Here is a 23,121-nt window from a genome sequence, read left to right as displayed (position 1 = left end):
GGTCTGTTGTGTCATTCGTGTTTTTCATCCATCCACTACAGCAGACTGCATGGCACAGTGTGTCAGCCTGCTTTAACTATAGGTCTACTTCGCTGTGAGTCAAGGTCCTATGCTCTTTTACATGGAACACATCCCCATTCTAAGTAGTTCCATTCAATGTCAGGAACCACTGTGGCAATGTGTGGTTTTTCTTAGACCCAAAATGTATTTTTGGTCTTACCCGCTGTTTTAATTTATATATTAGGGAGGGCCTGGCAGCTCCCCCAATGATAACGTTTCACAAAAACCATGACATAGCAAAAACAAGCATTGACAAAACCAAAAGTTTGACTGCAAAGCCCAGACCTAACAGCTTTGCCAGTGCTTGTTTCGCTGAAGGATTTGGAGAGGTTGAGAAACTGTTTGGGAAAAAAATACAGTACACTTGCGAGAGCACTTTATTTTTCTACTGCAGTCTTAATGGCTTGCATTGTACAGAAGATGGAGAAGTAGAAGGCCATGCTCAGCATTCAGCGAAGCAGTCTATCTCCGCGCATGATAAGACGTTATCACGGCAGCGCCATTTCTCATCTCATTCCTATCAACAGCTGCTTATCTCCATGGCAGCAGGAAGAAGCCATTTTGCACTTGCTCATGGCATGTTCTCTGCCCTGGCCTACAAACTTCTTTCGGTTTAATTTAGGCTCCTGTGAATTAAATCTAGATTCTTTTGATACTGTGTTTAGAAACGTACTAATAGGGTCAAATCACGGAGTATTTCATTTCTGTGACAAGGGTATGTTATTCCATGCCTTACTGAGTGACGGACCATCTACAAAACGGACATTTTTAACCTCTGAAGGGCCACGCACAACCTTTTTGTAGGATGTTGTGCAAAGGTCATCCAATCTTTACTTCGGTTACAGATTCACATGTCCTTTGTTTCTTAAACAGGAGGTAGTTGTCATTTGGGCTAAAAATCACTACAAGATGCAAAAGACAGAGGTCCATGCTTCTGTGTAATGGGATATCTTAGTAGTATTTTACTTTTGGAAAAAGTACAATTTACATACATGGGGTAAATTTATCAATACTTTGTGTAAATGAAAAGTGACAAAAATTGATGCAAACCAGTTCAATGTATTGATAAAATATTTACTTTCCCAGTGCAAAATTGTATTTATGCTGAACCGGTAACCTGTACAGCAATGCAAATAGTGCTTTGAACTACTTCACACTTTTTTGCTTTGAGGAACATAACATGGGTGGTACATGGGCATTTCCATGCTACAAATAATGGTTTTTGACGCAAAGTCCATCTACTAACCATGATAGACAGGGATTTGTGCAAAAATAACACCTCCTCGAAGCAGGCATTAAGTTAGAGAAATCTTTTAATTTCTGCTAACTTTTCAAACATTGCATTTGCTTTTGACTGTACAAGTACAAAACCACAGTTGTTAACAATTTTAAACTTTGTCGAGGCATGGTATTTTACATTGGAAAGGTAACCTTTCAGTACAAACGCACTGCTAGACACCAAGCACAAAACTCCTGCTATGTGCGTAGGTGTGTGCAAGGCTCTAGGTAGTTGAATTGTGCGCTAGCATTGGAGAGAGCAGTAGCACCATATCTTAGTAGATATGGCTCTGCAATGCCCTGTCCCGAATACAATGCAGAAAGTAGGGGCGGCTGGTAAACTTAGAAAGTGGTGAGACAAGCAAAGTGACCGACCCGTTTCAAAATAACTAAGTAAAATAACCCCTCCCTCCAAAAGCCCTTAATAAAACACCCCCTCCCTCCAAAAGTCCAAATACAATACCCCCTCCCTCCAAAAGTCCATAAAAAACAACCGTTCCCTCCACAACCCCAAACCAAAGCTCCACTACCATTTAGAATAAATACAATTAAAATAAAAGGTACTCACCCACTGCAGCACTGCCACCTCAGTGTTCTGAAATGGCAGTTTGCTGTGCAGCGCCCCTAACAATCCAGGTGCTACTCTCATGATGGTAACTAGCATGAGAGAAGCACCAGGATAAGATGAGCGGGTTGGTTAGACGTTCCTTCAGGCCCTGGAAGCCTGTGCTTGCTCTTCACTCAGTTGTCTAAGACAGCTCGGCATGGAGAGCTTCAAAATAAGCGTGCCAGACTGGCCATCACAAGACAGCTGGCCAAACTGACATGCGCACTTTGGAGCATCCAGCCAGCTGCTGCTCCTGTCCTGCATGCTGCCAATCAGCAGCAGAGGACACGCCTGCATGTCTTCTGACTCGGATACATTGCGGCGCGCACATCAGGAAAAAAATAAAATGGCATTGAAATAATTTCATTGCCACTTTATTTTTTCAAGTGCGGCTCGCAGAGGGCGGGCGATGCTCCCCTGCCCTCGTGGAAAAAACGGAGCTTGCAGCAACTTTGGTTGCTTTGCTACCTTAAGCTAGACATTAGTAAATCTGTGGGCATAGATTCCAAGTGAGCATCTTTAACTAAGAACAATATGGATACAATGTGACACTGAGGTCATGACAGAAGTCTTGTGGTGTATGAGTGAAGAGTAAATTAACAAATATTTTAATGGGTTGTTTGCTGGAAAGTCACAAAACCATGTGTATGCCAAGATGTTGAGGTCATTAACCCAAATGGTGGTGGTGGATGTGGGGCACCTTTCCAAGGACATTGTGTTACTTAGATGTTATGAATTGGATCACTATGAGAAGATTGTTCCACTGAGTAGTCGTAATAATGTTCTAAACCATGCCAAATCTCATGATACCAATGAATTGAGAGGCCGTGAGATAATATAGATCTCAGCAGGAATCAGAGTATGTAGTGCACACTGCATTGTCCTTGTCTTGGTAATAGTCCATAGACAGTTTGTGGAGCACTGTCAGGAATTTGAAGAAAACAATTATCTGCATGTGTTTACATCCTCTATTTGGTGGTTGTCCTTGGAGCTGAAGTTACTATAGGAAAGAGCCGCTCACAGTTGGAAAATAACAATCTGCGCAGTTAGCCTTTGGGGGTGGCAGATGAATTTACCAATGTTTAGAGTCAGGGATGTTACTCTGAAATGTCTGGCCTCCATACTGGCTAATGGGACAGCATATTAACTGGTCAGGAGTATCCCTAAATTGGTTTTTAATAACCATCCATGTATGGTTCATTAAGGATGAAGGTGAATACAGGATAGCATGTGGTTAAAAAAACTTGTCAGTTGTGTGAGCCACCAAGAGAACAATACAAAACTGTATACAGCACTTACATATATATTAATAAAAACCTGGAAAAGTTGTTACTGACATGATATACTAGAGACCTCGGAGGATGCAGATAATGGGGAGGTCACATAGTAGGATGTGATAAGGTGAATAGTAATGCAGTAGTAAGGATGCATGTGTTTGTCGACTATTTGTAAATATGGAAGGTGAAATATCAGCAAAATATCATCCAATGTATATTCCGGAGGTGCTGTGACAGTCGTTCCAAAAGGAAATTTCTCGCCCATAGATGTTGTTGGCTGCTATCATTTGACAATGGGGATCTCACATAGACAACCTAAAGATCCAATGTACTTGGTTGAAGAAACCCTACCCTATCAACATACAGGAGCAAATTATAGTACATCTGGACCTCAAAACATTTCTTTCATCGATAATACGAAATTCATGCCTCATTCAGACAAGGTGGGCACCATCTCTTACCACAACAAAGGACGAATGAGGACCCTGATCTTCTCGAAGATGATCCAAGTGAACAGGTTCTGGCTCCTGACCTGGGGCCTTCAGTTAACAGAATCCACCTACCAGCTGAGAAAAAAGCAAAAGAAGCTGTAAGTGGATCTTTCAAAACACCATCAGTATGTCATCAACAACAGTGTGACCGAGACATTTTCAACTTGTAGGGTACCACTGAGTTTCAAATTTTCACAAGGCGTGAAAGACCAAACATTGTTATACGGTGCTCAAAACCCTATTCCAAGTATGAGGAGATTATGATCAGATGAACAGGTGTTTTTCTTTGTTTTTTCCCTGCTTCCTCATCCGCTATAGATTTTACTCGAAGTGAGTGAATCAAGAATGACCTGACAGCTCTATCATGGCGATGAAGTGGAGTTTTTTGGACCTCTTTGAATTATCAGTGGAGCATTAGTAGAGCTTGCCATGCAGACTGATTCTTTGACCAGAAAGAGATGGGTGCTTCATGTACTAATGAGTCTTCCTGTCTAGAACCATCAAACTAGCCCATACTTCTGAGTGGAAAGTTCCTCCGAAGCGGGCTATATTATTGAACAATTGTATCTCTGGGTCCTGAATAATGGGTTCAAGTGAGGAAACATCATTCAAGGCTTGACTTTTTGATGATTTTAAACACTCTGCCATGTTTTGTACACTAAATGAAAAGTAGTTGGTAAAATCTCATGGTTAGTGATGAACTAAACAAGCTACAGCCATAGGAAATCAAGATAAAGGCTATTCAAATTTTAGACTACAAGTAATATATAGCACAGTTAATATTTAAGACATTTTAGCTCAACACACTAAATTATTACCATCAGCTTTACCATTTAGTTTTACAAATAAAAGGAATGGACTTTAGGCAGTTATCTAAACCATGGGTTTAAACAGTTAAAGCAGATGTTCAATTAGCAGTATTGTCAGTTTGGAAGAGATATTGGTGTTGCTATTGAATATCACATGTGGTCAAACTCTTCCCTTTACTGCAACCTGATATGTAGAGATAATTTGAGGAAGTTTGAGCGCCCAACATTTACTTTGCCACAATGCAACCCAGTTGATGCTTTGACCCATTAGATGAGGCTTGCATTAATATAAAACCACTTGATAGGTGCCAGATGCCTTGATTATGGACACAAAGGCCCGAATGTATTATTTTTTTGGCGCAAAAACTTGGGCTAAGCAAGGGGGAAAAAGCAGTGCATAGCCATATTTATTACCATCCAATAGCTCTCTCCTTAGAGACCTATTAGCTCTGTCAATACTTTGATTCAGATGCTGAACAGCATCAACAAATAGCTGGAATAAAAGAAAACAAAGGTTGTGATGATGCAAGCGCTGTTGCCAGTCACATCAATCTGAAAGATTGCATTGTGATGTATGTGTGTCTATGAGTCACTATGCATGGGTGTGCCTAAGAATGACACAAGTGCCATTTTCTTTTTTTCATAGCCCGCTCACAGATGGTAGACACCACTTATATTGTTAAGTTAAACAAAAATGTAATGGTAAGTATTTAACAGCGCTTTTCTTGTAGTGAAGCGCCCAGCACCAAATTGTAGCTGATGAACCTCCAAACAATGCAACATAAAACAAAAAAATATGCAAATGCTCGTTAGGGTAGTGGGAGCAACAGAGGAGTAGGAGACAGAAAACAACTGGGAGTGGCAGCGTTGAAAATAAAAGTAAAGTTAGGTGGGTGAGGTGGGAAATGTACCACACAAGGGAGAGAGCAATACAGAATTAAAAAGTGTAACTTGGAACACCCTACAACATTTGTCATTTCCTGTACTGGTGCACTAAAAAGGCTAACTTGCACAGCTTTGCACCAAGGTGAATTTAGAGATGAGTGTGCACTGTCTAGTATAGGGGTCGTACTGGATGGACATCTTTCTAGTACAAATTCCTATGCCTACACAACATCTGAACTAACCCACACATTTAATATTTGCGGTGCACTGTAGCACACACGCAATGAGCAGGTTGTCTGGAGAAATCAAAGTATTTACCCCTTTTAACGCTTGCTTCAAGGAGGTGTCATTTGCTGACACAATGCCCGGTCAGCCTATCTTAGTATATTTGGCTTTGTGTCAACAACTATGAGTGTGTGCACAGACCTGCCAAGATACACCTGAATATAGCCCCCTTGATACAAAGTGCTGAGAAACAGGAAAAAGTGTTATTTGCGTATAGAAACAGGCACATTACCAGTGCAAAATACTTTTTGTGCTGAAAAGTAAATATCTTTGCAAGACTTTGTGCAGCTTTGCACAGAGACATTTTAAGACATGGGCAAATTAGTTTACTTGTAAGTCCCTTGTACGTTGATATACCATATACCCAGGGCCTGTAAACTAAATGCTACTAGTGGGCCTCCAGCACTCGTTGTGCTACCCACACAAGTAGCCTTTCAAACCTGTGTCAGTTCTGTCATTGCTGGGCCTGTGTGTGCAGTTTATTGTCACTTTGACCTAACAATTAAAACCAAATGCCAAGCCTTAAACACCTCTTTTATTACACACAGGCCACCCCTAAGGTAGGCCCTAGGTAGCCCTAAGGGCAGGGTACTGGACATGTACTTTTAATTTTATGTGTCCTTGTAGAGACAAACAGCTACATTTGTTTTTCACTACTGTGAGGCCTGTTCCTCTCATAGGCTAGCATTGAGAATTCCTTAAAACACTTTTAAGCTTTAATTCCTGATTAGAAAGGAGCAGCAAAATCATATTACATAACCTTTGAAGGATAAACCATCTTTCGTGGTAAAGTTGGATCCGACATTACTGTTTTAGAAATGCCAATTTTAGAAAGTGGATATTTCTTTGTTCTTAACTTTGCTCTGTGTGTCTGCAGCCTGTCTCCAATACACGTCGGGACTGGGTGACAGCTACATTCCTTCTAGACACCCAAAAACAGAAGACAGGTGGGTGTGACACAGGATTATTCTGCATTCATCTGTATTCTGATAAGCCTTCCTGGGCAGGAATTAGAAGAGGGAGCTCACACTTACATCTGAATAGGCTGTGTCCTGTAATCACACAAAGGACTGATTACCCCACCACAGATAGCCAAGCAGAGATGGTTGGGATGAAAAGGGACCTGTGCACTTGAAGGGGCTGCTTTAAAGTCACAACCCACTTCAAAGGCACATTTTGTTGTAAGTACTGGAACTCTAACCCAACCAAATCAAAACTCTACTAGACATGGGAAGAACTGTGTTGGAGTAAAGACTGCTGTGCTGTAGGGATTGCCACTTTGCCTTGACTGACTAACTGTTTCTCTGTTTTGCTGAGATGCCCTGCTGCCTTCTGATCTTTGCCCTGCTGATGACAGGGACTGGACCCATCTCATTTGAAACCAGAGTAAATCATAGGGCTAGCTGGCTTGCCTCCTGTTTTCTACAGTCTCAGGGATGTTAAAGGTGCTGCTGGACTTTGCCAACAGTGAGTCCTACTCTTGCCTGAGGTGTCCCCTCCAGTCCTGAGTCTCAGAAGTGAGTTCTGCATCTGTTTTGATACAAAACCTTCGCATCGTCACAACTGTGTCAGTTAGAACCGATGCATTGCCCTTTAACACCTACGCAGAGGCTGTTTGTTGACGCCGTTATACAGCCTGACAACGAAGCTTTGCACAGTTCAACAATGATGCATTGACTTCATCTCAACAGAGCTTGACGACAGCGCAGTGACTCGACTACATGGAAAAGATCGACGCATTGTGCCCTCGTCGTCAACGCTCTGCTCCATCCAACATATTTTTTCAGCGGAACCTGCTTGAGTCTCATAGCCGGCCTGCCCTCCATTGCAGTCGGCCTGAATTCTGGATGTGCCCCTGTATTTCGCTACCCCAAATGGTAGACAGTCAAAATATTGAGTTGGAAATATCGACCTACCATAATATCGAGTCTGAAATATCGAAGGAGCATAATATCGAAGGCAAGAATATCGTAGGACAGAATATCGACCCAAGGTAAGTAATATCGATATACTTAATATCGATGTAAGTAATATCGAAGTTAGTAATATCGATAGCATATATATCGATGTTAATAATTTCGATGACACTAATATCGATATTTGTATTATTTTATAGTTTTTTATTATGTATGTGTTATATGTTTAATTTAAGTATTTAAAATAATTACTATTATATGTGTATACATTTTCTATAATAATATATAAACTTATAAGGAAATTTGATGTTTTAGTACCGGAGCGGGTTGTGGGTTTATAGGGGAATAGGGTGGGAAGTAATTCAATTATGGTAAGTTGATTAATAATTAGTAGTATTAATTAATTATAATTATTTGCTAATTAATATTGATTAATTGGGAAATAATTAATTGATTAATTGATATATATTTTCTGTAGCGGGATGTGGGTTTATAGGGGAATAGGGTGGGGAGTAATTTAATATTAATTAATTAATTAATATATGTTTTAAAATATTTATAACTAATTAATTGGCAAATAATTAATATTAATTAGTTAATTAATTAATATAATTTTGAACATATTTTAAATTAGTAATTAATTGGTAATTAAATAATATTAATTAGTTAATTACATTAATTAGAGTAATTTATTTATATATATAATTTTTAGTTACTGTTAATTAATTATTTGGGGAAAATGATATTAATTATTAAATTATATTAATTACAGCTTATGTGCTAATATATTTACTTTATTGTTATTGTTAATTAATTATTAATTGCTAATTAAATAATATTATTTAACTTTGGGTTAAGGAGTATTTTTAGGGTTCAGGGTCATTTTTGGGTTTTTGGGTAAAGGGGTATTTTTAGTGTACAGGGTCAGTTTTCAGTTTTTGGGTAAAGGGGTATTTTTAGGGTTCAGGGTCAGTTTTCAGTTCTTGGGTAAAGGGGTATTTTTAGGGTTCAGGGTCAGTTTTCAGTTTTTGGGTAAAGGGGTATTTGTAGGGTTCAGGGTCAGTATTCAGTTGTTGGGTAAAGGGGTATTTTTAGGGTTTAGGCTCGGTTTTCAGTTTTTGGGTAAAGGGGTATTTTTAGTGTTCAGGGTCAGTTTTCAGTTCGTGGGTAAAGGGGTGTTTTTTGGGTTCAGGGTCAGTTTTCTCGACTGTTGCACTCTCTGGAGTGGGAATAGTAATTTTATCCCTACGCTATCAAACGCTTTCCCTACTGTTCCACTCTCTACAGTAGGAATAGTAATTTTTACCCTTACGCTATCCAACGTTTTATATAATTAATTGTTAAAATATCACATGTTTATTTTATTTTTTATATTACTTACATTTTATTTATGTTATTGTTTTATGTTTGTAAATGTATTAGTAAATTAGAATATATTTCATTAATTTATAAATTAGTAAATTAATTATTAATACTTATTGTTCAGTACATATATATTATATCTTTACTGTAGATATTTAATTAATGTATTATTAATATATATGTATTATTTATTAATTTTAAACATTATTAGATACTTTTAAATATGTATATTTTATTTATTAGTGTTATATACTTACTTTTACATTTATATATATTAAAAAAAACGATATTTTTAACATCGATATTTTTTACATCGATATTATTTTTTCGATATTTTTTTCCTTACCATGTTGTAGATAGGATGTCGATATTTTTGCACTCGATATTGTTGACTCGATATTCTTGTAGGTCGATATTTCTGAGGTCGAAATTCTGTCAGTGATCCACCTCAAATAACCTTTTAGGGATATTGATTTCTAAGCACTGTTTTTACATTTTTCTTTAAAAATCCATGTCTCGAATTCTACTGATTGGATTTTTGTCATTTTGATCTTGTTTTTGCTCTGATGAATGTTCTCTATTTTTTTAAACTGTGTAGAGTCATTTTGTGCTGTTTCTATTTGGTTACTGTGTGTGTGTGTGTTGCATAAGTACTTTAAACATTGCCTCTTAAGTTAAGGCTGCATGCTCTGTGCCATGCTACCAAGGGGTGAGAACAGGTTAATTTAAAGTCTGTGTCTAGCGCATCCTGACTAGGATTGTGGTACCCACTTAAACAGGGTGCAAATCTCTGCCAACTAAAGACCCACTCTCTAATATGTACTTTTAACCCATAATCGGTCACTCTGTACCCAGTGCCATCTTAAGTGTTATGAGGTACGATTTTTTTCAGTATTTGCTTGATAACTTTCCTAGAATATTAATGTATATGAAAATGGGCTATAAAATTCAAAGTTGATAGGAGCAGGGGATCACAAATGTAATCTATCCGGGGCCTCATAAAATCACTAAGATGTATCAGGTTTTATGCCAGCAAAACATCCTAACCAATCTGAGACAGAGGGCATGATTTAGATCTCGATGGCAAAAATCAATGTCAGTCTCAAACTTGAATTAGTTAACATATTAATTCATGTAATATTTCCCCTTTTCTAGTTCAATTTCAGAATGTTATCAAATTTCAATTGTCACATTATTTTGTGCAATGCATATGTGTTTATTCATATCACTTATCAAGTTGAAATAAACATACCTATATTAACACTTTAAAAAATAATTAAAACATCTATTTGTTGGCACTAGTATCCATTATCATGATAAATCCTTGTGCATAGGTACAAGCCACTATCGCCACCACAATGTCACATTTGTCGACGTTGTGGTGGTGATAGGGGCTTAGCCTTATTTACAAGGCAGAGTTAAGCGAATGTGGCTTAATACTGCCTTGTTAATAAGGCTCCCTTTCAAGCTATGGTTAGCGTGAAAGTGGTGGGCAGTGGGTGTTGCGGTGGGCGTTCCACCGCAACACCCATTGATTTTGACGCTGCCCCCATGTACAAGGGCAGCATACATACGAGGCAGTGCCAAACTTAAGACCAGGTAAAACTTGGACTTAGGGTGGCGAAACGAGGAGAAATGCATTATTGTTTTTGTTTTTGCTTTTTCCATGTGTGATGCCTTGTGCAGCACACATGTGGCACTCACAAACCAGTATGTTGCCAATATGAAGGGAGAATTTTCTTTCCTTGAGCCACCTACCACAAGTGGTTGGTTCAATTGATGGTAAGCATAATGCCTTAGTGCCATCACACGTCAGAAAACAAATGTACTGCAATTGAAAGAACTTCCATTCAATCAATGTACAAGTTGTCCAGATTGTTACATCACAAGCTTTTGTGCATTTTCCTGGATTAAACCATTAAACTACGGAACAACTGCATACCCCTGCAAATGTCACAACTTGGACTTGTGAGGATCAGGCTTGGTGGTAAGTACTATCTATCATTGCATTGTTTGATTAATGTAAAGTGTAATGATCTCTAATAGTGTAAAAAATGTTGGCTCTCTTTTTTTCATCTCATATAGGAGACCCAGCTTATCCCAACCAACCATGATTGTTAGGACTGCTGAGGAACCCAAAAACGTTACGGGAATTCAGCTTCAATGAGGCCTACAGTAGAATACAGAGGCCAGTGGAGCAGGCTTTTGGGTTCCTAAAGCCAGATTTCAATATCCAGGCCAGATTTGAAGAGTTCTCATCTACTCATCTGAATAGGTGTGCAAAACACTTTGGCATGCTGCATGTTACACAACATGACAGAACATCTCATACATTATAGAAGAGGAAGATCATGAAGAGCCACTGGGTGAGGATGTTGAAATGCCAAATGAACATGATAGTGGTGAAGAGGAAGAAATTGACATATGTCAAGATGTCATTGACAACGCCTTCATGTGAGTGTAAGCACACAATTACATTTTACTAAATGAAATGTTAAACCAGCATTTAACATAATGAGGATAGAAGTCTGTGCTGGACATTTTTTAGAAAGGCAAAGTGAAGTGACATCCAGGGCCAAGATATTTGTTTATCAAAGTTTTGACACAGTGACTACTATGTTCATTTGCATCGTTCATCTTCTAATGTTCTTAAAAATGTTTCTTCAAATATATTCATTTGTAAGGTGTCTATTTCGCAATGTAATTTAATAGACCTTTTTGTTTAGATCTGTTTTCCGACCCTTCACTGTGCCATCTTCATTTGGACATTTCAAAATTGTGACATTTGCAGTTATATGCTGCAGTTACAAAGTACAAAGTAAACATGGGTTGATCCGGTAGAAGATACACACACACTTTGAGTGCACATATCTTGTCCTTCAACAACTTGCACAATGACTGAAAGGAAGTTTTTTAAATTGAATTAGAGGCATTTTCTATTGAATGTTGGCACCAACCCAATATGTGCTGCTTGAATTGTCTAACTACACTTGGTAGTCGACCCAAAGCACTAATCTCCTTTCACATTGGCAATATGCTAATTTTGTGTTAAGTGTCTGAATCTGTTGATGTGTCTCATCAGTGTGGAAACAACTTCTTGTAGCACACCACTTAAAGGTGGTTGTGTCATTCCCCCACATACTGCAACAGTGTATTGAAATGATCCTGTTGCAGAAGATCTGACACCATCTGATGACATAATTAAATAATATTTTACCTATTGAATCTAATTGTTTTGATTGTAGTCACTTTTTCCATGGTGGCAAGGTGTGGAACTGGAAATGAGAAAATGGAGCTGAGTAGTTGTGTTATGTATGGTTTGTTATGTTTAAGAAAAATTTGACAGACCAATCTTTTTCAAATGTAATAAAACACTATTTGATGAGTGTTTTGGCATTTATATTTTGTTGTTAGGGTAGAAAATTATGATAAACATTACCTACTTGCAATTCATTTATAAATAAATAATAATGTTATTGCTTGCTTTTTAAAATGTATGATGGAAGGGAAAAAATGTATAAATACAGAAAAGAACTACAACACCAGTCTTTGACTTTGTTAGTTTTGCTTTTATTAAACATATTCAAATAAACTAAAACAGGATGAAAACCAATAAGCAAACAAAAAAAATGAAAATGTCAGTCATGGTGAATGAAACCATTATTGAAGAGGCAAAATAGTTTGAAGTCCAATGGTCAAGAGACAACTGGCATCAGAGAGGTAAATGTGTCCAGAAAATAGTCCATGGAGGGAATGGTAGTCACACACTGGAGGACATTAGGGTCTATGTCTCTTCATGGGGCAGTTTTGTCATCCTCTCCGGGTGGTTCGGATGATTGTGTGCTCCAGTGGGGGCCGGCGGATCCTCAGTTGCTGGGACTGAGTTGTGTGCAGGTCTTGCCTCTTGGGGCAGGGCTTCCCTTGCTGTGGCTGAGAAATATGTGGTTGGTCCACATGTTGCTGACCACAGGAAGGGAAAGCTGGTGCTGGAAAAGCCCTGCACCTATGGGTGTAAATGTCATGCAGTATCCCGGTCAGTGAGCCCAAATTGGAGTTCAGATTCTACATCTGTACATTGTGCTCCCTCTGCAACTGCTTCATCTCCCATAACTTTGTAACAACCTGGTCCATCATGTCTTGGGCCTGATGGAGGGATCCCAAGACTTGGTTGATGGTGACCTAGGTAACAGTAAACCCAGTGGCCTCACTATGCTGGCCCACAAATTCCCTCACAAGACCCCTACACCCACTACCCTGTGCCCTTGACATAATGTGCCCTGCCCCACTGGCTCCTGGCTAAACTGGAGGTTATGCTGATGTTGATGTCTCAACAACAACATATTAAAACAGGACCCAAAACAAACAATTAAAAATAAATGTCTATGTATATCAATGCACATTCATTAAACATTAATTATAATCCTATAAAACACAATTCATAACCACAATAATATTCAAAGGTTAAAAATCATCCAATACTTAATACCCAATTGACTAAAAAAACAATCCACTAGCTATTAAAACGAGAGACAAGCAGAGTGACAAACATCTATCATCATAAATATGTTAATTCGATTGAATCCATAATGTCTGAGTCTGTAAATTCTGTTTTGTTTAGACTCCACAATTCCTTGAATTTAACAAGAAAGGGAGAAGCGTTGATGCGTGTTGATGGACAAAATATTGATAAGCCTCCTTCTTCAGGAATAACAATTTTTATCACTCTCTCGAAAATAAGGTAATGTAGTATACACCTGTATAAAAACAAAATATATGCAACTCTGTTATATTACACAAAAGTATTATTAACATTATTCTCTTGCTATTCTCATATTGGTAGACCCGGTGTTTCTAAAAGTCCCTAAACATTTCTTATACATAAAACAAAAATAATCAAATTAATTTATAATTGTTTAAGGGGTCCGTTCCAGTGGTGAAGAATAACAACACCTCTTATCCAATCAAACCAACTTTCCATTTTCTGTCCATTCACACCTCAGGATCCTGCTTATATAACATAAAGGATACACCACAAGCAGGACTAGGAGGGGGTTACTTCATCCTCTCACCCATCATTTACATATTTTTTAAGAATCTTCCCCTGGTATGACATTCAGGGAATACTGATATTATTCCTTTATATATTACTCAGTATTATAGTGTACCTTCCAATAATATAGAAGGAATACATGGGATTCCTGCTAATTAAAACTCCCTCATACTGAATCCCGAATGGAAAGATAAATCGTACCTTATGAAAAAAAAGTGTGCCTGCTGATTAGGGGTATATCAGTTGTATATCATTCTAATCTGTATAACATGTTCTCCCACCACAACACTGTGGGAAAAAGCAGAAAACCATTTGATTGAAGAACTAGGGGAGACATCACCAGTAGTTCTTGCTCCGATATTGCAGAGATCTCTCATAAAGCAACACCCACCATCAATACTATGTTGTAATATTTCTTCAAAGTGTTAGGCAATCCACTTCAATTATGGTCAAGGCTCTTCATGAGGCAAAAGTGCAGAATATCCCACACTGGTTAAAATACTGGAAAACAACCGCATGGGTTATATTCCCATAATAAGTCAATCTATAATTGTTATCATATATATGGTTGGTAACCTTTATTATTTAATCCATTTGACCTACCTCTAGTTTTGAGATATAGTAATGGGGACTGATAAGTCCTCCAACCGTTTCCAACACTTTACATCAGTGCCTTCCACATCAATGTTATGCTTACAAGCATTTCAGGGATTTTAAAAATAAAAACATGAAAAACTTGTACCCATACTGAGGCCGTCATATCTTGCTGTTGGTGTAAGAATAATTACCGTTAAAAAAGAACATCTGAATGTCTAAAGTAGTGTCATAATAATATATTGCGCAATCATTTATGCGTGGATTTAAGTGCATTGAGAGCAACCACCATTGTGGTTAATTAGTATGTTGAACTCTTTTACCTGATCGTAATTTTGGCGCTGCCTCCCATGTATGCTACCCTTGTACATAGGAGGCAGTGCCAAAAGCAATTGGTGTTGCGCCCACCGCAACACCCACTGCCCACCCCTTGAACGCTAACCATAGCGTGAAAAGGGGCCTTATTTACAAGACAACGTTAAACCATGTTAAGTTGCTTAACGCTGCCTTGTAAATAAGATGCAGCCCCTATCACCACCACGTTGATAAAAGTGACGTAGTGGTGGCGATAGGAGCTTGTACATATGCCTCTGAGTTTTACTTTAGAAAGCGTGGTGGACAATCTAAGTAGAAGGAAAGTTGGTTCACAACATTATTAACAAAGGCAACAGAGTAAAATGTGCTTACAGTGTTTGACACCCACTACAACACTTCTTACTAGGGGAGTATTCACATCGACAAGCTTCACCCTTTCAAACGTTAAAGCCAATTGCTTCACATCTGTGACAATAAATAAAACCTTGTACATTGTTCCAATTGAGATTGGGGAGCTGCATACCCCTGCAATCGACAGTTAAATGCATGTTATGTTTCAATTGCTCCAAAACATATTATTTTATCCACAGACTGTCGAAGTGTACGTTTAATTACATTCATTAGATGAGCAAATGTAAGAAGACAGTAATTACATCATAAGCATTTACTGCTTGGGAATTGCAACTCGGTATATGGTTGTTATGAATGCTTGTGTATGGGGCTTTGTAACTCCAGGCCTATAGAAACAGCTTTAAAGGTCAGGCTCTTATCTAGAACAAAAGTTAATGTAAAAGAGAAACAGAATATCCATGCAGCTCCCTTCACAGCCCCCTCTCAGACAAGAGGACTCAGTGCCCCTGCCGCGCATGGCAGTATATTGTATTTGTCGGATAAACACACTTCATATGCTTTAATTAAATATGCTCATCCCACCATTAATATTTGAGGTAAAAGGAGGAAAATGGATGAGGGCTGGAAAGTGCCATATGGTTGGATCCGTGGGGAAAGCAGCACATTACAATTTTATAAGGGTAGCACAGTTTTAGCTTAACAGAGCCATTAAAATGCTGGCACGTGGAGCGACAATCGGCTCGCTTTAAAGTGACAGAGTCACATTACAGAGGAACGGGAGAAGTTCAGTGAATTTGTTATTCATGTTTGGAAGAAGAGAAAAGGTGCTTGATGTTTGCAGGTGGTGAGCACCAGCACTCATTTTTGGGGACCAGGATTTGTTTTTCATCAGATTTTCACCCACAAGAAGAGCGAGCAAGGCGCAAAAGGGCGACAGGAGGGGGAAGAGAAAAGAAAAAAGTGGCAACGAGCGAATACAGGGCTGTAAAAGAACAAACAAGAGAGGCAGAGAGGAAGTGTAAGGTGATGGAAGAAAGAGGCATGAGGTGGAATCAACACAACACAGCCTTTGCATTCAGTAAACCAGTCATTGGGCAGCTCTGCTGGCCGGCTTCTAATACAATCTTTGCACTGCGGTACCTATTTCTTTTACAAATTAAGCTCCCAGTTTAGAAAGGAAGACCTTCAGATGTACCAGGGATGGTATTATTTACTAACATGATTGACACAAATGATAACCTAATGATGGTGATACTAGTACTACTGCTACTACCACTACTAATATTACTACAAATAAAAATTATGTTACTACATCTACTAATAATATTAATGATAGGGGAAAGTGTATTTTATTCCTTATAATACATGTTCATACCATCAATATTTCTGCAAACCTCTTAAATCCTTGTTGACTTGCTCGTTCATATTAAAGGGCTAGCATGGTTGAAGACAAGAAGACAAAAAGCACAATCTGTAGTGTGAAAATCAACACACTAAAAAGCATTTTATAATTTGTTGCAAAAAGAATCCGTTTAATGGGAATGCAATTAAAAAAATGCTTCTTTCAGAATATGTAGAAATATGAATAGAGAGTGTGGAAAAATGAAACATGTTGCCATAAATATCGCCACTCTGCTGGCACTGTTGTTCATTAATAAAGAAATACAACAGAAGATGGAAAAAACAGAGTTATTGTTTTGCTGTAATTATGTTCTGTGACCTGCCTTTCACCCTGACCCCTAACTTGGGCAGCAGGCACCATGACTTCACAACTCAATATAAATATCTCCATTCTGCTGACACTGTTCATTAATAAAGAAAATAGAACAGAAGAAGGGAAAGCCAGAGTTACTGTTTTGCTGTAATTATGCTCTTTGACCTGCCTTTCAACCTGGTCCCTGACTTAGGCAGCAGGCATGATAACTTCACAACTCAAGTGTAATAACATTACAGTTTAACAGCTATGTAAGTTTGTTATTTGCATGTGTCTATTGATGTCACAACTCGATTGATGTAAGGAAATTAAAGAAAGGATTTACAGAGGTATGACAGGTTCCAATGCACCATAGCAGTATAACTCATTGCTCAGCTCTCTAATGCTTGTGAAGTATGTGAGCCAACCGTGACAACCCATAACGAGAGAAAGGGCTTTTAACAACCAGTGTAGTCAAAGGGAAAAAGGCTATAATGCTATTAGAAGAATTTACCTGCTGAAAGTAGAATATTCTAAAATAAAATGGAGGAAGCTTTGGAATGGTGAGGCAGAAATTCTATCAAATACATTACTGACCCTGAGCCATTTTTTTTTTTAGAAGTGTTCCCAACAATCCAATGTACTAATAACCAATCCCTTCTTAATCATCTTCATCATATCACTAATGATAACTATTATATAGGTAGACAATAAAATAAATTGTCTGTAAGAGTTTGAATAATAGATGTGTAGGGTGACCAGCTGAATGGAACTCATTGTTTCCCTATTTGAAAAAGGAATAATAACTCAGCACTGTCAGAATTAAAATACAAGACCTTCAATGTTACTGGCAGGCAATTGGCCCACTAACACATCCAGTGCTTATTTGCACTTGTGGTTTCAAATGGTAGACACTGAAAACTCATTTTCAGGAAACTGACCTTATTTCTCATCCACTAAATTTGACCCAGAGATAGACAGGGAGAACAGATAGAAACAAGGAGGAAGAAAAAGACATGAAAACAATGAGTAGGACGAAAACAGGAATGCAAAATAACACGTAGGAGTGACATAAAGAGACAGAGATTTACGTGTGCTGCAAGAAAGATACATGAGGTGGAATCAAGATTGGGCAAGCTGGGTGTTCAGTAAACCTTACATTCTCAAAACCGTTGAAGGGTGCTCAACCCAATGACAACTGAACTCCTCAGCCCACAGATTCCCAACATTCTCATGCGCATCATAGCTGCAGTATTCTACAGACTGGGCTAGTGGGGGAGAAAGCATGTAAATAATATAAACAAGGTGCAAGGATTTCTAAGAAAATCGTTGGTCCCCAGCATCTATTATCTTTTTTGATAAATTAACCACTGACTAGAAAGAAGGAGTTTCACTTATGAGGAGAGATAACTACATACTCAGATGCTGTAGACACAAATAATGCCATAATAATGATGATGGCGATGATGATGATCATAATAATAATAATAATAATAATAATAATAATATTAATAATAATAATATTAATATCAATAATAATAATAATAATAATAATAATAATAATAATAATAATTTCCACCTCAATCATGATATTGACTGATGATACCTATTATATAGTACATGTGATGAAATTGATTGTCTTTAAGTCTCAATAATCGATGATCCTATGGTATTCATTTTATTGTCCTACAAAAAAGTTGTAGGAAGTCATCAGAGCTGGAATTAGAACCAATGATCTGTAGGCATCTGGCCATGCAATTGACCCCTGAGATAGCTTAAACAGAAATGTTCAAGTCCCCTTCCTGAAGGCTGCAAGCTTCCAGCTGCACAGTGTTTCCAAATATATTTCAGCTACATTTTCATACAGTTAGACCAAGCTCATGCAACTGTACCTTAAAACCTCACCTGCTCCAGTCCTCAAGCCATCAATTCGAACACCCCAGGTATTTGTGGGAATATTCAATGGTGAGGTAACACTGGTGTGGCTTTCTCACAAGTAGAATACGTCTGTAATGCAGTATCCTAGAGCTAACACATGGTCAGTAGTCCTTAAGGTTGGAAGTCAACTGAGGGAATTGGGTCGGGCCAATTCTTGGGCAGTTGAGATTGAGGAAATAAGAAGAATGAGTTTCTGGCATGATGTAACAAGAATGCTGTGCCAACAATGGTTAACAACATTGAGGGCCTGATTACGAGTTTGGTGGATGGGCTACTCCATCACAAACGTGACGGATATCCCGTCTGCCGTAATATGAGCTCCATCATATCCAATGGAACATAAATGGAACTCGTGATAGGGTGGATGGGATATCCGTCACGTTTGTGATGGAGTAACCCATTCGCCAAACTCGTAATCAGGCCCTCAATGTTGTTAACCATTGTTAGCACAGCATTCTTGTTACATCATGTACTTTTCTGAACTAAAAGGGCTAATAAATGGATTTGGGGAATGTGTGTGGGCCTTTAGGAATGAGAGCCCTAAGCACAAACACAATATTTCATGTAAAGTCAGAAATTCACAAAGGAAATTCTAAATCCACAGTGGAAAATCCACACGAGACAAGGTTCATAGTAAAATCCTTGCTGGATTTGATTATTACATTTAAGAATTATTCCAGAAGGCTAAAAGATAACGGTTAGTAAATCAGTTCAAAATGAAAATAATTGTACTTCTGCTATTGCATGAGAACTAATCTAGTCAATAGCCAGAACTTAATATGTCTAGCACAAAGCAAATAATGAGTCAGTCAAGAGTAAATAGTCACAGAGAATGTTCTTTTTAAACGCAGGAGAGAATCATGAAAAATAATCTAAGTTTAATAGTCAAACAACAGTCTGACAAGGAGTCTGTCTCTAAGAGCAAGTAATAAGTATTGCCTCAGATCCAAAATACTGCATGTTTATATGTTTTCTGACAGAGAATTTGAATTGTCATTGTGGCATGATTTAAAGGTTACATTGCGCTATCCAGTAAATAAACAGAAAATACATCACACAGTATGATGCCTATAGCTTTACATCTACTGATGATCCTGTATTAAACCCAACAACAAAAACAAAAGTACATTCAAAACATAAACAATACCTCCATTCGGCCAGAGGAACTGACCCTCAACACAATACAGTTGCACTTTCCTTCATTTAGAAACATAAACGCACATAAAGAAATACTTTAGTTGAGACAGTGCAAACAGGAAAATAATGCTAACTGAATTTCGCATAATTAATGAACAAACTGAAGGTCTCATTTGAGGCTACCTGATGCACAGGCAGATACAGAAAAAAGTGTGATAGCGTTTGACTCTGCATATCACACACATTCATAAGGGCAATTTAAATCCGACTAGATCCACTCACGACAATTTTAGGATTTTTGTTATGTTAAATACAGTACAATCAATACTTTTCTATTTCTTTCATGTTAATTAGTAACAGATTTATTAGTTGTGAAATCTGCTTCCACAAGAGCCAGCCAGGAGTGAACAGCAAGTTATTCTTGAGTTTTTTTAGGAGCATTTGTTGGTGGATTTCTGGTTCTGAGATTTTAATTGCAAGAAACAGCTTAGAGAGTACAGGATGAGCAATTTAGGTTGTTGCGCTAAGATGAGAAACTTCTATGATGCACTGTACTACGTATTCATTAGCCTGACCATTGTTGGTATTGGAGAAATGGAAGTGAACCATTGATGGTTAAACATGGCACCAGTTGCCAAAATGAGCATCCTTTTAGTGGTGCAGATGCACTTGTAGCAGAGGCTGAGGAAGCAGCGCAGAGGCCAACCTTGCTAGGATTAATGCTTTGATCAGGATCCAGGCCAACATTTATTTAGAAATGGCGACTTTCACAGATGAGTTGAGGTCCGTGTTCAGATGAGTTGCTATGTTCTCTAGAAATCCCTGATGGATGATCAAAACAGGGAGTCCTACTATGTGATATCTTTCTTATTTGGCTAGAATGAACATTGGTGTCCCGAAGAAGGAAAATGTGGTGTGCCGTCCGACATACTTACAGCGATTCCCCAAAAGTCCATTGTGCTGTCAGTGTGAGGTTTCCATCAGCAGAGTCAGCAGGTGCACCAACGGTAGAATTATGGCAGTCTGCCCAACTCTAAAAAGAGAGGACAAGCCATCAGTTTGGTAGACAGGGTGCTCTGCATTGCTTTTGGCGAAGTACCCTGTCCACCAATCTCTGAATAGGGCACTTAATCACCATGTGCCTACAAATATAAATAGATAAAATATAATTGACAATGTTGACATTAATTTAGTTTCATAATGAGAAAATTTAAATCTATCCCCCTTGATACAATCATGTTTTGTCTCCAATACAAGTTGGTCTGTTGATCACAATGTAGGTTTGTGGTTTCCAAAATCCAATACATTTGAATCTAGCCATTCGAGTTAAGAAAACAAGCTTGAATGATACATACAAAAGAACTGCAGCAAGAGAGCTTTTCCAGTTCATATCTTGGCCTCACCTTACTTTTTCTTTGGAATCAAATTACATAGTCACCTTTGCCATTGATACCCATGCTACCAGTGATACAATTTGCTATATTTTTAAAAGTGTTTACATGAAAGGAACAATACAAATATTTGCTTCCTTGAAGCAAAGCAGTACAAATATTATATAGAGACCATGAAATGGAGAATTTTCATTGATGGCTACTGGCCAACCCAATCTATATGGAATGTGTGGTCACAATAAAATAAATGATAATTATAATGTCAGTGCAACTACAATGAGTTTAATAATGGCGCTGTATTGGTTCCGGTCCTCAATGGATGATTGAAAAGTGGCAGAACTGCTCAATGAGAGATATATTTTTACTGTTGTTTACCTTTGAGATCCTTATCTAGAAAGTACCATTACAAATAGCAGTAATAGGTATTTAGCCCTGACAATGTGTGTAATGCTATTTAAAAAATGATGTCATGCTGTATCAGTTATTTTGTGTTTTTCCTTTAACTTTATTCACAGATTATTGTGGTTTTAACATTGTCCTGAGGAAGGTGGTGCATAATAAGCAAGACCCACCGAAACGTGTCGCCATATTTCTGGTTTTTGCCTCGAATGTTTACATAAAATATTTTAAAAAATGTTAATATTTCAGTGTTTTATTTGTCTTATGGATTTTTCAAATGATCACGATTCAGACAATATTTGTTAGTGATATTGTGAAATTCTATTATATGATACGAATTATGAATTCTTTCTTTTTAACAAAGGAAATGAGTGATATATGGTTGTAATGAAATTGTGAATAACATTGTCAGGTTTATTTATTGAGTGTTTATGATTATTATGACACACTGCTTTTGTGGTTCTAGTTTATGAACTCTGGAGGTATCATTTGATAAAGATTGTGATTCTCTCTCAGAAAATAGATGTATGAATGTGGAGTGAATTAGAGTAGACACATTGTGAGACACCACAGGGTATGAATTATCTCACAAAGGGAATAATTTTCTTTGTTTCTTGTTACTGGCCAACCCAAACCTCAATTCATCTGAACAGTAATAGATAACCTCATAAGTTACATGCAGATCAAGCTAGCCATTCGTGCCCCTTTCAGCCTTCAGAAAAAATGATAAGCCACCTAATTAGATACATGGTTTAATGTTTACAATTCTGAATGGGAAAAGGTGGCTGAGTTCCTATTAAGTCTTTTCCAAGCATTGTGGAAACCTGCACAAAATATTTTATGGCTATCTGCTCTATGCCAACTATGATTAACATATCTCTTTAACCTGTTCCACGCTCATGACGAGCTGGGCTCGTCATGGTGTAGCCTCCTCGCACGCTGATGACGAGCCCAGCTCGTCATGTAACATGGGTTTTTAAAAATCTCAGCATACGGCCGTAATTACAATAGCGCCCATGAGGTTAAAAAAATAAACAAAATACCGGACATTTTGCCATGTTTTGAGATTTTGGATGGGTCATAAGCTGGTTTCTAAGTTAGATTTGTGTAGCATTCACAAACATATTCTGACCTTGTAGGTCAAATCTATATTTAGAATTACATAGCAAGACTGCAATTTATAGGTCTCTCCTGCATCAGTGCATACTGTGCATGCGTTTTCACTTGTGAAGGGTAATGTTTACAGTAAACGGCTTGGAGGCCACCCATTGCTTACCATTCAT

At 38.0% G+C, this 23,121-nt stretch overlaps 1 protein-coding gene across 1 annotated transcript in view; it reads right to left on the bottom strand.

The window, feature by feature from the left end:
* Positions 1-23,121, bottom strand: part of LOC147692212 (leucine-rich repeat and fibronectin type III domain-containing protein 1-like protein) — a 2,508,250-nt gene that overhangs the window by 1,175,387 nt on the left and 1,309,742 nt on the right. The window contains exon 6 of the mRNA XM_086938487.1: positions 3,684-3,788. The gene's annotated coding sequence lies outside the window, so the exon portion shown is untranslated. The remainder of the gene's footprint in view (positions 1-3,683; positions 3,789-23,121) is intronic.

Source organism: Lissotriton vulgaris, chromosome 9 (genome assembly GCF_964263255.1).
Source record: "Lissotriton vulgaris chromosome 9, aLisVul1.2, whole genome shotgun sequence".
Taxonomy (NCBI): domain Eukaryota; kingdom Metazoa; phylum Chordata; class Amphibia; order Caudata; family Salamandridae; genus Lissotriton; species Lissotriton vulgaris.
Note: the sequence above shows the minus strand (reverse complement) of the source record. Positions and strands in the feature narration are given on the sequence as shown.